Source organism: Pseudophryne corroboree, chromosome 3 (genome assembly GCF_028390025.1).
Source record: "Pseudophryne corroboree isolate aPseCor3 chromosome 3, aPseCor3.hap2, whole genome shotgun sequence".
Lineage (NCBI taxonomy): Eukaryota > Metazoa > Chordata > Amphibia > Anura > Myobatrachidae > Pseudophryne > Pseudophryne corroboree.
In genome coordinates, this window is record NC_086446.1 from 547944272 (window position 1) to 547965767 (window position 21496).

General features: G+C 33.4%; 16 non-coding genes across 16 annotated transcripts; all 16 read left to right on the forward strand.

Annotated features, from left to right (window-relative positions):
* The first annotated feature begins 422 nt into the window (after nucleotides 1-422).
* TRNAL-AAG (transfer RNA leucine (anticodon AAG)) lies at nucleotides 423-504 on the forward strand. The gene has a single exon. It is a non-coding gene; the product is annotated as a tRNA-Leu (tRNA).
* A 245-nt stretch (nucleotides 505-749) lies between these two features.
* Nucleotides 750-831, forward strand: TRNAL-UAG (transfer RNA leucine (anticodon UAG)). Its single transcript has one exon. It is a non-coding gene; the product is annotated as a tRNA-Leu (tRNA).
* Nucleotides 832-2530: 1699 nt separating this feature from the next.
* TRNAL-AAG (transfer RNA leucine (anticodon AAG)) lies at nucleotides 2531-2612 on the forward strand. The gene has a single exon. It is a non-coding gene; the product is annotated as a tRNA-Leu (tRNA).
* A 262-nt stretch (nucleotides 2613-2874) lies between these two features.
* Nucleotides 2875-2956, forward strand: TRNAL-UAG (transfer RNA leucine (anticodon UAG)). Its single transcript has one exon. It is a non-coding gene; the product is annotated as a tRNA-Leu (tRNA).
* Nucleotides 2957-3599: 643 nt separating this feature from the next.
* On the forward strand, nucleotides 3600-3681 carry TRNAL-AAG (transfer RNA leucine (anticodon AAG)). The gene has a single exon. It is a non-coding gene; the product is annotated as a tRNA-Leu (tRNA).
* Nucleotides 3682-3927: 246 nt separating this feature from the next.
* Nucleotides 3928-4009, forward strand: TRNAL-UAG (transfer RNA leucine (anticodon UAG)). Its single transcript has one exon. It is a non-coding gene; the product is annotated as a tRNA-Leu (tRNA).
* A 3082-nt stretch (nucleotides 4010-7091) lies between these two features.
* Nucleotides 7092-7173, forward strand: TRNAL-UAG (transfer RNA leucine (anticodon UAG)). The gene has a single exon. It is a non-coding gene; the product is annotated as a tRNA-Leu (tRNA).
* A 1695-nt stretch (nucleotides 7174-8868) lies between these two features.
* On the forward strand, nucleotides 8869-8950 carry TRNAL-AAG (transfer RNA leucine (anticodon AAG)). Its single transcript has one exon. It is a non-coding gene; the product is annotated as a tRNA-Leu (tRNA).
* A 262-nt stretch (nucleotides 8951-9212) lies between these two features.
* TRNAL-UAG (transfer RNA leucine (anticodon UAG)) lies at nucleotides 9213-9294 on the forward strand. The gene has a single exon. It is a non-coding gene; the product is annotated as a tRNA-Leu (tRNA).
* Nucleotides 9295-10993: 1699 nt separating this feature from the next.
* TRNAL-AAG (transfer RNA leucine (anticodon AAG)) lies at nucleotides 10994-11074 on the forward strand. The gene has a single exon. It is a non-coding gene; the product is annotated as a tRNA-Leu (tRNA).
* A 262-nt stretch (nucleotides 11075-11336) lies between these two features.
* TRNAL-UAG (transfer RNA leucine (anticodon UAG)) lies at nucleotides 11337-11418 on the forward strand. Its single transcript has one exon. It is a non-coding gene; the product is annotated as a tRNA-Leu (tRNA).
* A 1694-nt stretch (nucleotides 11419-13112) lies between these two features.
* Nucleotides 13113-13194, forward strand: TRNAL-AAG (transfer RNA leucine (anticodon AAG)). Its single transcript has one exon. It is a non-coding gene; the product is annotated as a tRNA-Leu (tRNA).
* A 262-nt stretch (nucleotides 13195-13456) lies between these two features.
* Nucleotides 13457-13538, forward strand: TRNAL-UAG (transfer RNA leucine (anticodon UAG)). Its single transcript has one exon. It is a non-coding gene; the product is annotated as a tRNA-Leu (tRNA).
* A 4126-nt stretch (nucleotides 13539-17664) lies between these two features.
* On the forward strand, nucleotides 17665-17746 carry TRNAL-UAG (transfer RNA leucine (anticodon UAG)). Its single transcript has one exon. It is a non-coding gene; the product is annotated as a tRNA-Leu (tRNA).
* A 1690-nt stretch (nucleotides 17747-19436) lies between these two features.
* On the forward strand, nucleotides 19437-19518 carry TRNAL-AAG (transfer RNA leucine (anticodon AAG)). Its single transcript has one exon. It is a non-coding gene; the product is annotated as a tRNA-Leu (tRNA).
* A 262-nt stretch (nucleotides 19519-19780) lies between these two features.
* Nucleotides 19781-19862, forward strand: TRNAL-UAG (transfer RNA leucine (anticodon UAG)). Its single transcript has one exon. It is a non-coding gene; the product is annotated as a tRNA-Leu (tRNA).
* Nucleotides 19863-21496: the final 1634 nt, after the last annotated feature.

The window sequence follows — 21496 nt, forward strand, 5'->3', positions numbered from 1 at the left end:
AAAAAATAAGTAATTGATGTCAAAGTGTTTTTTCTCTACTAAACAGCAAATCAATAATAAAAATATCCTTTCTCATTGATATTTTATGTCAATTTATGTACTTTTTGAACCTTCCAAAACATTTTGTACATAATTTAAACACTTTTTGCATTACACTTCTTTTTAAATATTGATTTAAAAAAATGTTTTTACTGTAACCTGAGCTATATGACCCAGATCTGTGAGCTAAGAGTGTCCATGTGGTACCATGGCCGAGCGGTCTAAGGCCACTAAGTTGCTAAAGTAAAATATTGGAAGGTTGAAAAGTTCATCATCTGTCCTAGATTTTAAAACAGTTTATCACAATTTCGAGAGTCTTCTCAAACTTTAAAAATAATATGTAAAATAATAAACTATGACCTTTGGAGCCAAAATAGTTATGTAGTAGCATGGCCGAGCGGTCTAAGGGGCTGGATTAAGACTCCAGTCTCTTTGGAGGCGTGGGTTCAAATCCCACTGCTGCCATAATTATTTTCAAGAGAAAATGACATTCTTTGATGCTGTTTTACTCTACCAAACAGCAAATCAATAATAAAAAATCCTTACTCATTAATATTGACTACCTTTTTATGCTTCCTTAACTTTTTGTATTTTAAATACTTGTAACATGACACTTCTTTTCAAGTATTGATTTAAAACAACACATTTTTTTCCTGTAATCTCAAGTGTATGATCCAGAACTGTGAGCTTTCAGTCCTACAGGTCCATGTGGTAGCATGGCCGAGCGGTCTAAGGCGCTGGATTTAGGCTCCAGTCTCTCTGGAGGCGTGGGTTCAAATCCCACTGCTGCCATAATGATGTTACTATGAAAACATCAGTCAGTGATGACAAAATGTTTTTCTCCACTAATAAGAAAAACAATAATAATAAAGACTTTTCTCCTCAATAGCTGATTGATATGATCCAGATGCATGAGCTAAAAATCAGCAGTGTCTAAAGCGCTGGATAAAGGTTCCAGTTTCTTTGGAGGCTTTGGATCAAAACTTACTGCCGCCATAATTATTTTTCCTAAGAAAAAATAAGTCATTGATGTCAAAGTGTTTTTCTTTACTAAACAGCAAATCAATAATAAAAAATCCTCTCTCATTAATATTTTATGTCAATTTATGTACTTTTTTAACCTTCCAAAACATTTTGTACATAACTTAAACACTTTTGGTATGACACTTATTTTTAAGTATTTATTTAAAACAAAAAAAATGTTTGTACTGTAATCTGAGCTATATGGCCCAGATCTGTGAGCTAAGAGTGTTCATTTGGTACCATGGCCGAGCGGTCTAAGGCCACTAAGCTGCTAAAATAAAATATTGGTAGGTTGAAAAGTTCATCATCTGCCCTAGATTTTAAAACAGTTTATCATAATTTCAAGAGTCTTCTCAAAATGCAAAAATATTATGTAAAATTATAAACTATGAGCTATGGAGTCAAGGTAGAAATGGGGCTGAGCGGGCTAAGATGCTGCATTAAGGCTCCAGTCTGTTTGGAGGCATGGGTTCAAATTCCACTGCTGTCATAATTATTTTCAAGATAAAACGACTGTCATTGATGTCAAAGTGTTTTTCTCCACTAAACAGAAAGTCAATAATAAAAAATCCTTTCTAATTAATATTGTCTGCTAATTTTGTACCTTTTTAAAATTTTTGTATTTTAAACACTTTTAACATGACACTTCTTTTCAAGTATTGATTTATAACTACACAATTTTTTCTTGTAATCTTAACTATATGATCCAGAACTCTGAGCTTTGAGTCAAAAGTATCCATGGGGTAGCAAGGGCGAGCGGTCTAAGGCACTGGATTTAGGTTCCAGTTTCTCTGGAGGCGTGGGTCCGAATCCCACTGCTTCCATAATGATTTTACTATGAAAATGTCAGTCAGTGATGGCAATGTGTTTTTCTCCACTAATAAGAAAATCAATAATAATAAAGTCCTATTTCCTCAACATCTGATCAATATGATCCAGATGCATTAGCTAAAAATCAGCAGTGTCTAAGGTGCTGGATTAAGGTTCCAGATTCTTTGGAGACATTGGTTCAAAACCTACTGCTGCCATAATTATTTTCCCTGAGAAAAAAATAAGTAATTGATGTCAAAGTGTTTTTTCTCTACTAAACAGCAAATCAATAATAAAAATATCCTTTCTCATTGATATTTTATGTCAATTTATGTACTTTTTTAACCTTCCAAAACATTTTGTACATAATTTAAACACTTTTTGCATTACACTTCTTTTTAAATATTGATTTAAAAAAATGTTTTTACTGTAACCTGAGCTATATGACCCAGATCTGTGAGCTAAGAGTGTCCATGTGGTACCATGGCCGAGCGGTCTAAGGCCACTAAGTTGCTAAAGTAAAATATTGGAAGGTTGAAAAGTTCATCATCTGTCCTAGATTTTAAAACAGTTTATCACAATTTCGAGAGTCTTCTCAAACTTTAAAAATAATATGTAAAATAATAAACTATGACCTTTGGAGCCAAAATAGATATGTGGTAGCATGGCCGAGCGGTCTAAGGCGCTGGATTAAGACACCAGTCTCTTTGGAGGCGTGGGTTCAAATCCCACTGCTGCCATAATTATATTCAAAAGAAAATGACATTCATTGATGTCAAACTGTTTTACTCTACTAAACAGCAAATCAATAATAAAAAATCCTTACTCATTAATATTGACTACTAATTTTGTACCTTTTTTATGCTTCCTTAACTTTTTGTATTTTAAATACTTGTAACATGACACTTCTTTTCAAGTATTGATTTAAAACAACACATTTTTTTCCTGTAATCTCAACTGTATGATCCAGAACTGTGAGCTTTCAGTCCTACAGGTTCATGTGGTAGCATGGCCGAGCGGTCTAAGGCGCTGGATTTAGGCTCCAGTTTCTCTGGAGGTGTGGGTTCAAATCCCACTGCTGCCATAATGATGTTACTATGAAAACATCAGTCAGTGATGACAAAATGTTTTTCTCCACTAATAAGAAAAACAATAATAATAAAGACTTTTCTCCTCAATAGCTGATTGATATGATCCAGATGCATGAGCTAAAAATCAGCAGTGTCTAAGGTGCTGGATTAAGGTTCCAGATTCTTTGGAGACATTGGTTCAAAACCTACTGCTGCCATAATTATTTTCCCTGAGAAAAAATAAGTAATTGATGTCAAAGTGTTTTTTCTCTACTAAACAGCAAATCAATAATAAAAATATCCTTTCTCATTGATATTTTATGTCAATTTATGTACTTTTTGAACCTTCCAAAACATTTTGTACATAATTTAAACACTTTTTGCATTACACTTCTTTTTAAATATTGATTTAAAATTTTTTTTTTACTGTAACCTGAGCTATATGACCCAGATCTGTGAGCTAAGAGTGTCCATGTGGTACCATGGCCAAGCGGTCTAAGGCCACTAAGTTGCTAAAGTAAAATATTGGAAGGTTGAAAAGTTCATCATCTGTCCTAGATTTTAAAACAGTTTATCACAATTTCGAGAGTCTTCTCAAACTTTAAAAATAATATGTAAAATAATAAACTATGACCTTTGGAGCCAAAATAGTTATGTAGTAGCATGGCCGAGCGGTCTAAGGGGCTGGATTAAGACTCCAGTCTCTTTGGAGGCGTGGGTTCAAATCCCACTGCTGCCATAATTATTTTCAAGAGAAAATGACATTCATTGATGCTGTTTTACTCTACTAAACAGCAAATCAATAATAAAAAATCCTTACTCATTAATATTGACTACCTTTTTATGCTTCCTTAACTTTTTGTATTTTAAATACTTGTAACATGACACTTCTTTTCAAGTATTGATTTAAAACAACACATTTTTTTTCCTGTAATCTCAACTGTATGATCCAGAACTGTGAGCTTTCAGTCCTACAGGTCCATGTGGTAGCATGGCCGAGCGGTCTAAGGCGCTGGATTTAGGCTCCAGTCTCTCTGGAGGTGTGGGTTCAAATCCCACTGCTGCCATAATGATGTTACTATGAAAACATCAGTCAGTGATGACAAAATGTTTTTCTCCACTAATAAGAAAAACAATAATAATAAAGACTTTTCTCCTCAATAGCTGATTGATATGATCCAGATGCATGAGCTAAAAATCAGCAGTGTCTAAAGCGCTGGATTAAGGTTCCAGTTTCTTTGGAGGCTTTGGATCAAAACTTACTGCCGCCATAATTATTTTTCCTAAGAAAAAATAAGTCATTGATGTCAAAGTGTTTTTCTTTACTAAACAGCAAATCAATAATAAAAAATCCTCTCTCATTAATATTTTATGTCAATTTATGTACTTTTTTAACCTTCCAAAACATTTTGTACATAACTTAAACACTTTTGGTATGACACTTCTTTTTAAGTATTTATTTAAAACAAAAAAAATGTTTGTACTGTAATCTGAGCTATATGGCCCAGATCTGTGAGCTAAGAGTGTTCATTTGGTACCATGGCCGAGCGGTCTAAGGCCACTAAGCTGCTAAAATAAAATATTGGTAGGTTAAAAAGTTCATCATCTGCCCTAGATTTTAAAACAGTTTATCATAATTTCAAGAGTCTTCTCAAAATGCAAAAATATTATGTAAAATTATAAACTATGAGCTATGGAGTCAAGGTAGAAATGGGGCTGAGCGGGCTAAGATGCTGCATTAAGGCTCCAGTCTGTTTGGAGGCATGGGTTCAAATTCCACTGCTGTCATAATTATTTTCAAGATAAAACGACTGTCATTGATGTCAAAGTGTTTTTCTCCACTAAACAGCAAGTCAATAATAAAAAATCCTTTCTAATTAATATTGTCTGCTAATTTTGTACCTTTTTAAAATTTTTGTATTTTAAACACTTTTAACATGACACTTCTTTTCAAGTATTGATTTATAACTACACAATTTTTTCTTGTAATCTTAACTATATGATCCAGAACTCTGAGCTTTGAGTCAAAAGTATCCATGGGGTAGCAAGGGCGAGCGGTCTAAGGCACTGGATTTAGGTTCCAGTTTCTCTGGAGGCAAGGGTCCGAATCCCACTGCTTCCATAATGATTTTACTATGAAAATGTCAGTCAGTGATGGCAATGTGTTTTTCTCCACTAATAAGAAAATCAATAATAATAAAGTCCTTTCTCCTCAACATCTGATCAATATGATCCAGATGCATTAGCTAAAAATACGGTGCTGGATTAAGGTTCCAGATTCTTTGGAGGAATTGGTTCAAAACCTACTGCCGCCATAATTATTTTCCCTGAGAAAAAATAAGTAATTGATGTCAAAGTGTTTTTTCTCTACTAAACAGCAAATCAATAATAAAAATATCCTTTCTCATTGATATTTTATGTCAATTTATGTACTTTTTTAACCTTCCAAAACGTTTTGTACATAATTTAAACACTATTTGCATTACACTTCTTTTTAAATATTGATTTAAAAAAAATGTTTTTACTGTAACCTGAGCTATATGACCCAGATCTGTGAGCTAAGAGTGTCCATGTGGTACCATGGCCGAGCGGTCTAAGGCCACTAAGCTGCTAAAATAAAATATTGGTAGGGTAAAAAGTTCATCATCTGCCCTAGATTTTAAAACAGTTTATCATAATTTCAAGAGTCTTCTCAAAATGCAAAAATAATATGTAAAATGATAAACTATGAGCTATGGAGTCAAGGTAGAAATGTGGCTGAGCGGTCTAAGATGCTGCATTAAGGCTCCCGTCTGTTTGGAGGCATGGGTTCAAATTCCACTGCTGTTATAATTATTTTCAAGATAAAACGACTGTCATTGATGTCAAAGTGTTTTTCTCCACTAAACAGCAAGTCAATAATAAAAAATCCTTTCTAATTAATATTGTCTGCTAATTTTGTACCTTTTTTAAATTTTTGTATTTTAAACACTTTTAACATGACACTTCTTTTTAAGTATTGATTTATAACTACACAATTTTTTCTTGTAATCTTAACTATATGATCCAGAACTCTGAGCTTTGAGTCAAAAGTATCCATGGGGTAGCAAGTGCGAGCAGTCTAAGGCACTGGATTTAGGTTCCAGTCTCTCTGGAGGCGTGGGTCCGAATCCCACTGCTTCCATAATGATTTTAGTATGAAAATGTCAGTCAGTGTTGGCAATGTGTTTTTCTCCACTAATAAGAAAATCAATAATAATAAAGTCCTTTCTCCTCAACATCTGATCAATATGATCCAGATGCATTAGCTAAAAATCAGCAGTGTCTAAGGTGCTGGATTAAGGTTCCAGATTCTTTGGAGGAATTGGTTCAAAACCTACTGCCGCCATAATTATTTTCCCTGAGAAAAAATAAGTAATTGATGTCAAAGTGTTTTTTCTCTACTAAACAGCAAATCAATAATAAAAATATCCTTTCTCACTGATATTTTATGTCAATTTATGTACTTTTTTAACCTTCCAAAACGTTTTGTACATAATTTAAACACTTTTTGCATTACACTTCTTTTTAAATATTGATTTAAAAAAATGTTTTTACTGTAACCTGAGCTATATGACCCAGACCTGTGAGCTAAGAGTGTCCATGTGGTACCATGGCCGAGCGGTCTAATGCCACTAAGTTGCTAAAGTAAAATATTGGAAGGTTGAAAAGTTCATCATCTGTCCTAGATTTTAAAACAGTTTATCACAATTTCAAGAGTCTTCTCAAACTTTAAAAATAATATGTAAAATAATAAACTATGACCTTTGGAGCCAAAATAGATATGTGGTAGCATTGCCGAGCGGTCTAAGGCGCTGGATTAAGGCTCCAGTCTCTTTGGAGGCGTGGTTCAAATCCCACTGCTGCCGTAATTATTTTCAAGAGAAAATGACATTCATTGATGTCAAATTGTTTTACTCTACTAAACAGCAAATCAATAATAAAAAATCCTTACTCATTAATATTGACTACTAATTTTGTACCTTTTTTATGCTTCCTTTACTTTTTGTATTTTAAATACTTGTAACATGACACTTCTTTTCAAGTATTGATTTAAAACAACACATTTTTTTCCTGTAATCTCAACTGTATGATCCAGAACTGTGAGCTTTCAGTCAGACAGGTCCATGTGGTAGCATGGCCGAGCGGTCTAAGGTGCTGGATTTAGGCTCCAGTCTCTCTGGAGGCGTGGGTTCAAATCCTACTGCTGCCATAATGATTTTACTATGAAAACATCAGTCAGTGATGACAAAATGTTTTTCTCCACTAATAAGAAAAACAATAATAATAATAAAGACTTTTCTCCTCAATAGCTGATTGATATGATCCAGATGCATGAGCTAAAAATCAGCAGTGTCTAAGGCGCTGGATTAAGGTTCCAGTTTCTTTGGATGCTTTGGATCAAAACCTACTGCCGCCATAATTATTTTTCCTAAGAAAAAATAAGTCATTGATGTCAAAGTGTTTTTCTTTGCTAAACAGCAAATGAATAATAAAAAAATCCTTTCTCATTAATATTTTATGTCAATTTATGTACTTTTTTAACCTTCCAAAACATTTTGTACATAACTTAAACACTTTTGGTATGACACTTCTTTTTAAGTATTTATTTAAAACAAAAAAAAAAATGTTTGTACTGTAATCTGAGCTATATGGCCCTGATCTGTGAGCTAAGAGTGTTCATTTGGTACCATGGCCGAGCGGTCTAAGGCCACTAAGCTGCTAAAATAAAATATTGGTTGGTTAAAAAGTTCATCATCTGCCCTAGATTTTAAAACAGTTTATCATAATTTCAAGAGTCTTCTCAAAATGTAAAAATAATATGTAAAATTATAAACTATGAGCTATGGAGTCAAGGTAGAAATGTGGCTGAGCGGTATTAGATGCTGCATTAAGGCTCCCGTCTGTTTGGAGGCATGGGTTCAAATTCCACTGCTGTCATCATTATTTTCAAGATAAAACGACTGTCATTGATGTCAAAGTGTTTTTCTCCACTAAACAGCAAGTCAATAATAAAAAATCCTTTCTAATTAATATTGTCTGCTAATTTTGTACCTTTTTTAAATTTTTGTATTTTAAACACTTTTAACATGACACTTCTTTTCAAGTATTGATTTATAACTACACAATTTTTTCTTGTAATCTTAACTATATGATCCAGAACTCTGAGCTTTGAGTCAAAAGTATCCATGGGGTAGCAAGGGCGAGCGGTCTAAGGCACTTGATTTAGGTTCCAGTCTCTCTGGAGGCGTGGGTCCGAATCCCACTGTTTCCATAATGATTTTACTATGAAAATGTCAGTCAGTGATGGCAATGTGTTTTTCTCCACTAATAAGAAAATCAATAATAATAAAGTCCTTTCTCCTCAACATCTGATCAATATGATCCAGATGCATTAGCTAAAAATACGGTGCTGGATTAAGGTTCCAGATTCTTTGGAGGAATTGGTTCAAAACCTACTGCCGCCATAATTATTTTCCCTGAGAAAAAATAAGTAATTGATGTCAAAGTGTTTTTTCTCTACTAAACAGCAAATCAATAATAAAAATATCCTTTCTCATTGATATTTTATGTCAATTTATGTACTTTTTTAACCTTCCAAAACGTTTTGTACATAATTTAAACACTATTTGCATTACACTTCTTTTTAAATATTGATTTAAAAAAAATGTTTTTACTGTAACCTGAGCTATATGACCCAGATCTGTGAGCTAAGAGTGTCCATGTGGTACCATGGCCGAGCGGTCTAAGGCCACAAAGTTGCTAAAGTAAAATATTGGAAGGTTGAAAAGTTCATCATCTGTCCTAGATTTTAAAACAGTTTATCACAATTTCAAGAGTCTTCTCAAACTTTAAAAATAATATGTAAAATAATAAACTATGACCTTTGGAGTCAAAATAGATATGTGGTATCATGGCCGAGCGGTCTAAGGCGCTGGATTAAGGCTCCAGTCTCTTTGGAGGTGTGGGTTCAAATCCCACTGCTGCCATAATTATTTTCAAGAGAAAATGACATTCATTGATGTCAAACTGTTTTACTCTACTAAACAGCAAATCAATAATAAAAAATCCTTACTCATTAATATTGTCTACTAATTTTGTACCTTTTTCATGCTTCCTTAACTTTTTGTATTTTAAATACTTGTAACATGACACTTCTTTTCAAGTATTGATTTAAAACAACACATTTTTTTTCTGTAATCTCAACTGTATGATCCAGAACTGTGAGCTTTCAGTCAGACAAGTCCATGTGGTAGCATGGCCGAGCGGTCTAAGTCGCTGGATTTAGGCTCCAGTCTCTCTGGAGGCGTGGGTTCAAATCCCACTGCTGCCATAATGATTTTACTATGAAAACATCAGTCAGTGATGACAAAATGTTTTTCTCCACTAATAAGAAAAACAATAATAATAAAGACTTTTCTCCTCAATAGCTGATTTATATAATCCAGATGCATGAGCTAAAAATCAGCAGTGTCTAAGACGCTGGATTAAGGTTCCAGTTTCTTTGGAGGCTTTGGATCAAAACCTACTGCCACCATAATTATTTTTCCTAAGAAAAAATAAGTCATTGATGTCAAAGTGTTTTTCTTTACTAAACAGCAAATGAATAATAAAAAATCCTTTCACATTAATATTTTATGTCAATTTATGTACTTTTTTAACCTTCCAAAACATTTTGTACATAACTTAAACACTTTTGGTATGACACTTCTTTTTAAGTATTTATTTAAAACAAAAAAAAATGTTTTTACTGTAATCTGAGCTATATGGCCCTGATCTGTGAGCTAAGAGTGTTCATTTGGTACCATGGCCGAGCGGTCTAAGGCCACTAAGCTGCTAAAATAAAATATTGGTAGGTTAAAAAGTTCATCATCTGCCCTAGATTTTAAAACAGTTTATCATAATTTCAAGAGTCTTCTCAAAATGCAAAAATAATATGTAAAATGATAAACTATGAGCTATGGAGTCAAGGTAGAAATGTGGCTGAGCGGTCTAAGATGCTGCATTAAGGCTCCCGTCTGTTTGGAGGCATGGGTTCAAATTCCACTGCTGTCATAATTATTTTCAAGATAAAACGACTGTCATTGATGTCAAAGTGTTTTTCTCCACTAAACAGCAAGTCAATAATAAAAAATCCTTTCTAATTAATATTGTCTGCTAATTTTGTACCTTTTTTAAATTTTTGTATTTTAAACACTTTTAACATGACACTTCTTTTCAAGTATTGATTTATAACTACACAATTTTTTCTTGTAATCTTAACTATATGATCCAGAACTCTGAGCTTTGAGTCAAAAGTATCCATGGGGTAGCAAGTGCGAGCGGTCTAAGGTACTGGATTTAGGTTCCAGTCTCTCTGGAGGCGTGGGTCCGAATCCCACTGCTTCCATAATGATTTTAGTATGAAAATGTCATTCAGTGTTGGCAATGTGTTTTTCTCCACTAATAAGAAAATCAATAATAATAAAGTCCTTTCTCCTCAACATCTGATCAATATGATCCAGATGCATTAGCTAAAAATCAGCAGTGTCTAAGGTGCTGGATTAAGGTTCCAGATTCTTTGGAGGAATTGGTTCAAAACATACTGCCGCCATAATTATTTTCCCTGAGAAAAAATAAGTAATTGATGTCAAAGTGTTTTTTCTCTACTAAACAGCAAATCAATAATAAAAATATCCTTTCTCATTGATATTTTATGTCAATTTATGTACTTTTTTAACCTTCCAAAACGTTTTGTACATAATTTAAACACTTTTTGCATTACACTTCTTTTTAAATATTGATTTAAAAAAATGTTTTTACTGTAACCTTAGCTATATGACCCAGACCTGTGAGCTAAGAGTGTCCATGTGGTACCATGGCCGAGCGGTCTAAGGCCACTAAGTTGCTAAAGTAAAATATTGGAAGGTTGAAAAGTTCATCATCTGTCCTAGATTTTAAAACAGTTTATCACAATTTCAAGAGTCTTCTCAAACTTTAAAAATAATATGTAAAATAATAAACTATGACCTTTGGAGCCAAAATAGATATGTGGTAGCATGGCCGAGCGGTCTAAGGCGCTGGATTAAGGCTCCAGTCTCTTTGGAGGCGTGGTTCAAATCCCACTGCTGCCGTAATTATTTTCAAGAGAAAATGACATTCATTGATGTCAAATTGTTTTACTCTACTAAACAGCAAATCAATAATAAAAAATCCTTACTCATTAATATTGACTACTAATTTTGTACCTTTTTTATGCTTCCTTAACTTTTTGTATTTTAAATACTTGTAACATGACACTTCTTTTCAAGTATTGATTTAAAACAACACATTTTTTTCCTGTAATCTCAACTGTATGATCCAGAACTGTGAGCTTTCAGTCAGACAGGTCCATGTGGTAGAATGGCCGAGCGGTCTAAGGTGCTGGATTTAGGCTCCAGTCTCTCTGGAGGTGTGGGTTCAAATCCCACTGCTGCCATAATGATTTTACTATGAAAACATCAGTCAGTGATGACAAAATGTTTTTCTCCACTAATAAGAAAAACAATAATAATAATAAAGACTTTTCTCCTCAATAGCTGATTGATATGATCCAGATGCATGAGCTAAAAATCAGCAGTGTCTAAGGCGCTGGATTAAGGTTCCAGTTTCTTTGGAGGCTTTGGATCAAAACCTACTGCCGCCATAATTATTTTTCCTAAGAAAAAATAAGTCATTGATGTCAAAGTGTTTTTCTTTGCTAAAGAGCAAATGAATAATAAAAAAATCCTTTCTCATTAATATTTTATGTCAATTTATGTACTTTTTTAACCTTCCAAAACATTTTGTACATAACTTAAACACTTTTGGTATGACACTTCTTTTTAAGTATTTATTTAAAACAAAAAAAAAATGTTTGTACTGTAATCTGAGCTATATGGCCCTGATCTGTGAGCTAAGAGTGTTCATTTGGTACCATGGCCGAGCGGTCTAAGGCCACTAAGCTGCTAAAATAAAATATTGGTTGGTTAAAAAGTTCATCATCTGCCCTAGATTTTAAAACAGTTTATCATAATTTCAAGAGTCTTCTCAAAATGTAAAAATTATATGTAAAATTATAAACTATGAGCTATGGAGTCAAGGTAGAAATGTGGCTGAGCGGTCTTAGATGCTGCATTAAGGCTCCCGTGTGTTTGGAGGCATGGGTTCAAATTCCACTGCTGTCATCATTATTTTCAAGATAAAACGACTGTCATTGATGTCAAAGTGTTTTTCTCCACTAAACAGCAAGTCAATAATAAAAAATCCTTTCTAATTAATATTGTCTGCTAATTTTGTACCTTTTTTAAATTTTTGTATTTTAAACACTTTTAACATGACACTTCTTTTCAAGTATTGATTTATAACTACACAATTTTTTCTTGTAATCTTAACTATATGATCCAGAACTCTGAGCTTTGAGTCAAAAGTATCCATGGGGTAGCAAGGGCGAGCGGTCTAAGACACTTGATTTAGGTTCCAGTCTCTCTGGAGGCGTGGGTCCGAATCCCACTGCTTCCATAATGATTTTACTATGAAAATGTCAGTCAGTGATGGCAATGTGTTTTTCTCCACTAATAAGAAAATCAATAATAATAAAGTCCTTTCTCCTCAACATCTGATCAATATGATCCTGATGCATTAGCTAAAAATACGGTGCTGGATTAAGGTTCCAGATTCTTTGGAGGAATTGGTTCAAAACCTACTGCCGCCATAATTATTTTCCCTGAGAAAAAATAAGTAATTGATGTCAAAGTGTTTTTTCTCTACTAAACAGCAAATCAATAATAAAAATATCCTTTCTCATTGATATTTTATGTCAATTTATGTACTTTTTTAACCTTCCAAAACGTTTTGTACATAATTTAAACACTATTTGCATTACACTTCTTTTTAAATATTGATTTAAAAAAAATGTTTTTACTGTAACCTGAGCTATATGACCCAGATCTGTGAGCTAAGAGTGTCCATGTGGTACCATGGCCGAGCGGTCTAAGGCCACAAAGTTGCTAAAGTAAAATATTGGAAGGTTGAAAAGTTCATCATCTGTCCTAGATTTTAAAACAGTTTATCACAATTTCAAGAGTCTTCTCAAACTTTAAAAATAATATGTAAAATAATAAACTATGACCTTTGGAGGCAAAATAGATATGTGGTAGCATGGCCGAGCGGTCTAAGGCGCTGGATTAAGGCTCCAGTCTCTTTGGAGGTGTGGGTTCAAATCCCACTGCTGCCATAATTATTTTCAAGAGAAAATGACATTCATTGATGTCAAACTGTTTTACTCTACTAAACAGCAAATCAATAATAAAAAATCCTTACTCATTAATATTGTATACTAATTTTGTACCTTTTTCATGCTTCCTTAACTTTTTGTATTTTAAATACTTGTAACATGACACTTCTTTTCAAGTATTGATTTAAAACAACACATTTTTTTCCTGTAATCTCAACTGTATGATCCAGAACTGTGAGCTTTCAGTCAGACAAGTCCATGTGGTAGCATGGCCGAGCGGTCTAAGGTGCTGGATTTAGGCTCCAGTCTCTCTGGAGGCGTGGGTTCAAATCCCACTGCTGCCATAATGATTTTACTATGAAAACATCAGTCAGTGATGACAAAATGTTTTTCTCCACTAATAAGAAAAACAATAATAATAATAAAGACTTTTCTCGTCAATAGCTGATTGATATGATCCAGATGCATGAGCTAAAAATCAGCAGTGTCTAAGGCGCTGGATTAAGGTTCCAGTTTCTTTGGATGCTTTGGATCAAAACCTACTGCCGCCATAATTATTTTTCCTAAGAAAAAATAAGTCATTGATGTCAAAGTGTTTTTCTTTACTAAACAGCAAATGAATAATAAAAGAATCCTTTCTCATTAATATTTTATGTCAATTTATGTACTTTTTTAACCTTCCAAAACATTTTGTACATAACTTAAACACTTTTGGTATGACACTTCTTTTTAAGTATTTATTTAAAACAAAAAAAAATGTTTGTACTGTAATCTGAGCTATATGGCCCAGATCTTTGAGCTAAGAGTTTTCATTTGGTACCATGGCCGAGCGGTCTAAGGCCACTAAGCTGCTAAAATAAAATATTGGTAGGTTAAAAAGTTCATCATCTGCCCTAGATTTTAAAACAGTTTATCATAATTTCAAGAGTCTTCTCAAAATGTAAAAATAATATGTAAAATTATAAACTATGAGCTATGGAGTCAAGGTAGAAATGTGGCTGAGCGGTCTAAGATGCTGCATTAAGGCTCCCGTCTGTTTGGAGGCATGGGTTCAAATTCCACTGCTGTCATCATTATTTTCAAGATAAAACGACTGTCATTGATGTCAAAGTGTTTTTCTCCACTAAACAGCAAGTCAATAATAAAAAATCCTTTCTAATTAATATTGTCTGCTAATTTTGTACCTTTTTTAAATTTTTGTATTTTAAACACTTTTAACATGACACTTCTTTTCAAGTATTGATTTATAACTACACAATTTTTTCTTGTAATCTTAACTATATGATCCAGAACTCTGAGCTTTGAGTCAAAAGTATCCATGGGGTAGCAAGGGCGAGCGGTCTAAGGCACTTGATTTAGGTTCCAGTCTCTCTGGAGGCGTGGGTCCGAATCCCACTGCTTCCATAATGATTTTACTATGAAAATGTCAGTCAGTGATGGCAATGTGTTTTTCTCCACTAATAAGAAAATCAATAATAATAAAGTCCTTTCTCCTCAACATCTGATCAATATGATCCAGATGCATTAGCTAAAAATACGGTGCTGATTAAGGTTCCAGATTCTTTGGAGGAATTGGTTCAAAACCTACTGCCGCCATAATTATTTTCCCTGAGAAAAAATAAGTAATTGATGTCAAAGTGTTTTTTCTCTACTAAACAGCAAATCAATAATAAAAATATCCTTTCTCATTGATATTTTATGTCAATTTATGTACTTTTTTAACCTTCCAAAACGTTTTGTACATAATTTAAACACTATTTGCATTACACTTCTTTTTAAATATTGATTTAAAAAAAATGTTTTTACTGTAATCTGAGCTATATGGCCCTGATCTGTGAGCTAAGAGTGTTCATTTGGTACCATGGCCGAGCGGTCTAAGGCCACTAAGCTGCTAAAATAAAATATTGGTAGGGTAAAAAGTTCATCATCTGCCCTAGATTTTAAAACAGTTTATCATAATTTCAAGAGTCTTCTCAAAATGCAAAAATAATATGTAAAATGATAAACTATGAGCTATGGAGTCAAGGTAGAAATGTGGCTGAGCGGTCTAAGATGCTGCATTAAGGCTCCCGTCTGTTTGGAGGCATGGGTTCAAATTCCACTGCTGTCATAATTATTTTCAAGATAAAACGACTGTCATTGATGTCAAAGTGTTTTTCTCCACTAAACAGCAAGTCAATAATAAAAAATCCTTTCTAATTAATATTGTCTGCTAATTTTGTACCTTTTTTAAATTTTTGTATTTTAAACACTTTTAACATGACACTTCTTTTCAAGTATTGATTTATAACTACACAATTTTTTCTTGTAATCTTAACTATATGATCCAGAACTCTGAGCTTTGAGTCAAAAGTATCCATGGGGTAGCAAGGGCGAGCGGTCTAAGGCACTTGATTTAGGTTCCAGTCTCTCTGGAGGCGTGGGTCCGAATCCCACTGCTTCCATAATGATTTTACTATGAAAATGTCAGTCAGTGATGGCAATGTGTTTTTCTCCACTAATAAGAAAATCAATAATAATAAAGTCCTTTCTCCTCAACATCTGATCAATATGATCCAGATGCATTAGCTAAAAATACGGTGCTGATTAAGGTTCCAGATTCTTTGGAGGAATTGGTTCAAAACCTACTGCCGCCATAATTATTTTCCCTGAGAAAAAATAAGTAATTGATGTCAAAGTGTTTTTTCTCTACTAAACAGCAAATCAATAATAAAAATATCCTTTCTCATTGATATTTTATGTCAATTTATGTACTTTTTTAACCTTCCAAAACGTTTTGTACATAATTTAAACACTATTTGCATTACACTTCTTTTTAAATATTGATTTAAAAAAAATGTTTTTACTGTAATCTGAGCTATATGGCCCTGATCTGTGAGCTAAGAGTGTTCATTTGGTACCATGGCCGAGCGGTCTAAGGCCACTAAGCTGCTAAAATAAAATATTGGTAGGGTAAAAAGTTCATCATCTGCCCTAGATTTTAAAACAGTTTATCATAATTTCAAGAGTCTTCTCAAAATGCAAAAATAATATGTAAAATGATAAACTATGAGCTATGGAGTCAAGGTAGAAATGTGGCTGAGCGGTCTAAGATGCTGCATTAAGGCTCCCGTCTGTTTGGAGGCATGGGTTCAAATTCCACTGCTGTCATAATTATTTTCAAGATAAAACGACTGTCATTGATGTCAAAGTGTTTTTCTCCACTAAACAGCAAGTCAATAATAAAAAATCCTTTCTAATTAATATTGTCTGCTAATTTTGTACCTTTTTTAAATTTTTGTATTTTAAACACTTTTAACATGACACTTCTTTTCAAGTATTGATTTATAACTACACAATTTTTTCTTGTAATCTTAACTATATGATCCAGAACTCTGAGCTTTGAGTCAAAAGTATCCATGGGGTAGCAAGTGCGAGCAGTCTAAGGCACTGGATTTAGGTTCCAGTCTCTCTGGAGGCGTGGGTCCGAATCCCACTGCTTCCATAATGATTTTAGTATGAAAATGTCAGTCAGTGTTGGCAATGTGTTTTTCTCCACTAATAAGAAAATCAATAATAATAAAGTCCTTTCTCCTCAACATCTGATCAATATGATCCAGATGCATTAGCTAAAAATCAGCAGTGTCTAAGGTGCTGGATTAAGGTTCCAGATTCTTTGGAGGAATTGGTTCAAAACCTACTGCCGCCATAATTATTTTCCCTGAGAAAAAATAAGTAATTGATGTCAAAGTGTTTTTTCTCTACTAAACAGCAAATCAATAATAAAAATATCCTTTCTCACTGATATTTTATGTCAATTTATGTACTTTTTTAACCTTCCAAAACGTTTTGTACATAATTTAAACACTTTTTGCATTACACTTCTTTTTAAATATTGATTTAAAAAAATGTTTTTACTGTAACCTGAGCTATATGACCCAGACCTGTGAGCTAAGAGTGTCCATGTGGTACCATGGCCGAGCGGTCTAAGGCCACTAAGTTGCTAAAGTAAAATATTGGAAGGTTGAAAAGTTCATCATCTGTCCTAGATTTTAAAACAGTTTATCACAATTTCAAGAGTCTTCTCAAACTTTAAAAATAATATGTAAAATAATAAACTATGACCTTTGGAGCCAAAATAGATATGTGGTAGCATGGCCGAGCGGTCTAAGGCGCTGCATTAAGGCTCCAGTCTCTTTGGAGGCGTGGTTCAAATCCCACTGCTGCCGTAATTATTTTCAAGAGAAAATGACATTCATTGATGTCAAATTGTTTTACTCTACTAAACAGCAAATCAATAATAAAAAATCCTTACTCATTAATATTGACTACTAATTTTGTACCTTTTTTATGCTTCCTTAACTTTTTGTATTTTAAATACTTGTAACATGACACTTCTTTTCAAGTATTGATTTAAAACAACACATTTTTTTCCTGTAATCTCAACTGTATGATCCAGAACTGTGAGCTTTCAGTCAGACAGGTCCATGTGGTAGCATGGCCGAGCGGTCTAAGGTGCTGGATTTAGGCTCCAGTCTCTCTGGAGGCGTGGGTTCAAATCCTACTGCTGCCATAATGATTTTACTATGAAAACATCAGTCAGTGATGACAAAATGTTTTTCTCCACTAATAAGAAAAACAATAATAATAATAAAGACTTTTCTCCTCAATAGCTGATTGATATGATCCAGATGCATGAGCTAAAAATCAGCAGTGTCTAAGGCGCTGGATTAAGGTTCCAGTTTCTTTGGATGCTTTGGATCAAAACCTACTTCCGCCATAATTATTTTTCCTAAGAAAAAATTAGTCATTGATGTCAAAGTGTTTTTCTTTGCTAAACAGCAAATGAATAATAAAAAAATCCTTTCTCATTAATATTTTATGTCAATTTATGTACTTTTTTAACCTTCCAAAACATTTTGTACATAACTTAAACACTTTTGGTATGACACTTCTTTTTAAGTATTTATTTAAAACAAAAAAAAAATGTTTGTACTGTAATCTGAGCTATATGGCCCTGATCTGTGAGCTAAGAGTGTTCATTTGGTACCATGGCCGAGCGGTCTAAGGCCACTAAGCTGCTAAAATAAAATATTGGTTGGTTAAAAAGTTCATCATCTGCCCTAGATTTTAAAACAGTTTATCATAATTTCAAGAGTCTTCTCAAAATGTAAAAATAATATGTAAAATTATAAACTATGAGCTATGGAGTCAAGGTAGAAATGTGGCTGAGCGGTATTAGATGCTGCATTAAGGCTCCCGTCTGTTTGGAGGCATGGGTTCAAATTCCACTGCTGTCATTATTTTCAAGATAAAACGACTGTCATTGATGTCAAAGTGTTTTTCTCCACTAAACAGCAAGTCAATAATAAAAAATCCTTTCTAATTAATATTGTCTGCTAATTTTGTACCTTTTTTAAATTTTTGTATTTTAAACACTTTTAACATGACACTTCTTTTCAAGTATTGATTTATAACTACACAATTTTTTCTTGTAATCTTAACTATATGATCCAGAACTCTGAGCTTTGAGTCAAAAGTATCCATGGGGTAGCAAGGGCGAGCGGTCTAAGGCACTTGATTTAGGTTCCAGTCTCTCTGGAGGCGTGGGTCCGAATCCCACTGCTTCCATAATGATTTTACTATGAAAATGTCAGTCAGTGATGGCAATGTGTTTTTCTCCACTAATAAGAAAATCAATAATAATAAAGTCCTTTCTCCTCAACATCTGATCAATATGATCCAGATGCATTAGCTAAAAATACGGTGCTGGATTAAGGTTCCAGATTCTTTGGAGGAATTGGTTCAAAACCTACTGCCGCCATAATTATTTTCCCTGAGAAAAAATAAGTAATTGATGTCAAAGTGTTTTTTCTCTACTAAACAGCAAATCAATAATAAAAATATCCTTTCTCATTGATATTTTATGTCAATTTATGTACTTTTTTAACCTTCCAAAACGTTTTGTACATAATTTAAACACTATTTGCATTACACTTCTTTTTAAATATTGATTAAAAAAAATGTTTTTACTGTAACCTGAGCTATATGACCCAGATCTGTGAGCTAAGAGTGTCCATGTGGTACCATGGCCGAGCGGTCTAAGGCCTCAAAGTTGCTAAAGTAAAATATTGGAAGGTTGAAAAGTTCATCATCTGTCCTAGATTTTAAAACAGTTTATCACAATTTCAAGAGTCTTCTCAAACTTTAAAAATAATATGTAAAATAATAAACTATGACCTTTGGAGTCAAAATAGATATGTGGTAGCATGGCCGAGCGGTCTAAGGCGCTGGATTAAGGCTCCAGTCTCTTTGGAGGTGTGGGTTCAAATCCCACTGCTGCCATAATTATTTTCAAGAGAAAATGACATTCATTGATGTCAAACTGTTTTACTCTACTAAACAGCAAATCAATAATAAAAAATCCTTACTCATTAATATTGTCTACTAATTTTGTACCTTTTTCATGCTTCCTTAACTTTTTGTATTTTAAATACTTGTAACATGACACTTCTTTTCAAGTATTGATTTAAAACAACACATTTTTTTTCTGTAATCTCAACTGTATGATCCAGAACTGTGAGCTTTCAGTCAGACAAGTCCATGTGGTAGCATGGCCGAGCGGTCTAAGGCGCTGGATTTAGGCTCCAGTCTCTCTGGAGGCGTGGGTTCAAATCCCACTGCTGCCGTAATGATTTTACTATGAAAACATCAGTCAGTGATGACAAAATGTTTTTCTCCACTAATAAGAAAAACAATAATAATAATAAAGACTTTTCTCCTCAATAGCTGATTTATATAATCCAGATGCATGAGCTAAAAATCAGCAGTGTCTAAGACGCTGGATTAAGGTTCCAGTTTCTTTGGAGGCTTTGGATCAAAACCTACTGCCACCATAATTATTTTTCCTAAGAAAAAATAAGTCATTGATGTCAAAGTGTTTTTCTTTACTAAACAGCAAATGAATAATAAAAAATCCTTTCTCATTAATATTTTATGTCAATTTATGTACTTTTTTAACCTTCCAAAACATTTTGTACATAACTTAAACACTTTTGGTATGACACTTCTTTTTAAGTATTTATTTAAAACAAAAAAAAAATGTTTGTACTGTAATCTGAGCTATATGGCCCTGATCTGTGAGCTAAGAGTGTTCATTTGGTACCATGGCCGAGCGGTCTAAGGCCACTAAGCTGCTAAAATAAAATATTGGTAGGTTAAAAAGTTCATCATCTGCCCTAGATTTTAAAACAGTTTATCATAATTTCAAGAGTCTTCTCAAAATGCAAAAATAATATGTAAAATGATAAACTATGAGCTATGGAGTCAAGGTAGAAATGTGGCTGAGCGGTCTAAGATGCTGCATTAAGGCTCCCGTCTGTTTGGAGGCATGAGTTCAAATTCCACTGCTGTCATAATTATTTTCAAGATAAAACGACTGTCATTGATGTCAAAGTGTTTTTCTCCACTAAACAGCAAGTCAATAATAAAAAATCCTTTCTAATTAATATTGTCTGCTAATTTTGTACCTTTTTTAAATTTTTGTATTTTAAACACTTTTAACATGACACTTCTTTTCAAGTATTGATTTATAACTACACAATTTTTTCTTGTAATCTTAACTATATGATCCAGAACTCTGAGCTTTGAGTCAAAAGTATCCATGGGGTAGCAAGTGCGAGCGGTCTAAGGTACTGGATTTAGGTTCCAGTCTCTCTGGAGGCGTGGGTCCGAATCCCACTGCTTCCATAATGATTTTAGTATGAAAATGTCATTCAGTGTTGGCAATGTGTTTTTCTCCACTAATAAGAAAATCAATAATAATAAAGTCCTTTCTCCTCAACATCTGATCAATATGATCCAGATGCATTAGCTAAAAATCAGCAGTGTCTAAGGTGCTGGATTAAGGTTCCAGATTCTTTGGAGGAATTGGTTCAAAACATACTGCCGCCATAATTATTTTCCCTGAGAAAAAATAAGTAATTGATGTCAAAGTGTTTTTTCTCTACTAAACAGCAAATCAATAATAAAAATATCCTTTCTCATTGATATTTTATGTCAATTTATGTACTTTTTTAACCTTCCAAAACGTTTTGTACATAATTTAAACACTTTTTGCATTACACTTCTTTTTAAATATTGATTTAAAAAAATGTTTTTACTGTAACCTGAGCTATATGACCCAGACCTGTGAGCTAAGAGTGTCCATGTGGTACCATGGCCGAGCGGTCTAAGGCCACTAAGTTGCTAAAGTAAAATATTGGAAGGTTGAAAAGTTCATCATCTGTCCTAGATTTTAAAACAGTTTATCACAATTTCAAGA